The sequence below is a fragment of the Chelonoidis abingdonii genome, chromosome 5 (assembly GCF_003597395.2).
Source record: "Chelonoidis abingdonii isolate Lonesome George chromosome 5, CheloAbing_2.0, whole genome shotgun sequence".
Lineage (NCBI taxonomy): Eukaryota > Metazoa > Chordata > Testudines > Testudinidae > Chelonoidis > Chelonoidis abingdonii.
Window position 1 is genome coordinate 4,166,610 of NC_133773.1, and position 1,034 is coordinate 4,167,643.

A 1,034-nucleotide genomic window follows, 5' to 3' on the forward strand; every position below is an offset into this window, starting at 1 on the left:
AAGGATTTCAGTGTTAAGCCAAGCTGGTCGCCTGCCATATTTACTATTCTTCATACACATCGGGATGGTTTTTTCCTGCAACCTCAATAAGGATTCTTTAAAATACAGCCAACTCTCCTGGACTCCTTTCCCCCTAATGTTATTTTCCCAGGGGATCCTGCCCATCAGCTCCCCGAGGGAGTCCAAGTGTGCTTTTCTGAAGTCCAGGGTCTGTATTCTGCTGCTCTCCTTTCTTCCTTGTATCAGGATCCTGAACTCAACCATCTCATGGTCACTGCCTCCCAGGTTCCCATCCGCTTTTGCTTCCCCTACTACTAACTCTTCTCTGTTTGTGAGCAGCAGGTCAAGAAGAGCTCTGCCCCTAGTTGGTTCCTCCAGCACTTGGACCACGAAATTGTCCCCTACACTTTCAAAAAACTTCCTGGATTGTCTGTGCACCGCGGTATTGCTCTCCCTGCAGATATCATGGTGATTAAAGTCTCCCATGAGAACCAGGGCCTGTGATCTAGTAACTTCTGCTAGTTGCCGGAAGAAAGCCTCGTCCACTTCCTCCCCCTGGTCGGGTGGTCTGTAGCAGACTCCCACCACAACATCACCCTGCTTGCTCACACTTCTAAACTTAATCCAGAGACTCTCAGGTTTTTCTGCAGTTTCATACCAGAGGTCTGAGCAGTCATGCTGCTCTCTTACATACAATGCAGCTCCTCTGCCTTTTCTGCCCTGCCTGTCCTTCCTGAACAGTTTATATCCATCCATTACAGTACTCCAGTCATGTGAGTTATCCCACCAAGTCTCTGTTATTCCAGTCACATCATAGTTCCTTGACTGTGCCAGGATTTCCAGTTCTCCCTGCTTGTTTCCCAGGAATCTTGCATTTGTGTATAGGCACTTAAGATAACTCGCTGATTGTCCCACTTTCTTGGTCTGAGACAGGAGTCCTCCTCTCTTGCACTCTCCTGCTCATGCTTCCTCCTGGTATCCCATTTCCCCTCTTACCTCAGGGCTTTGGTCTCCTTCCCCTGCGATCTCCGGAG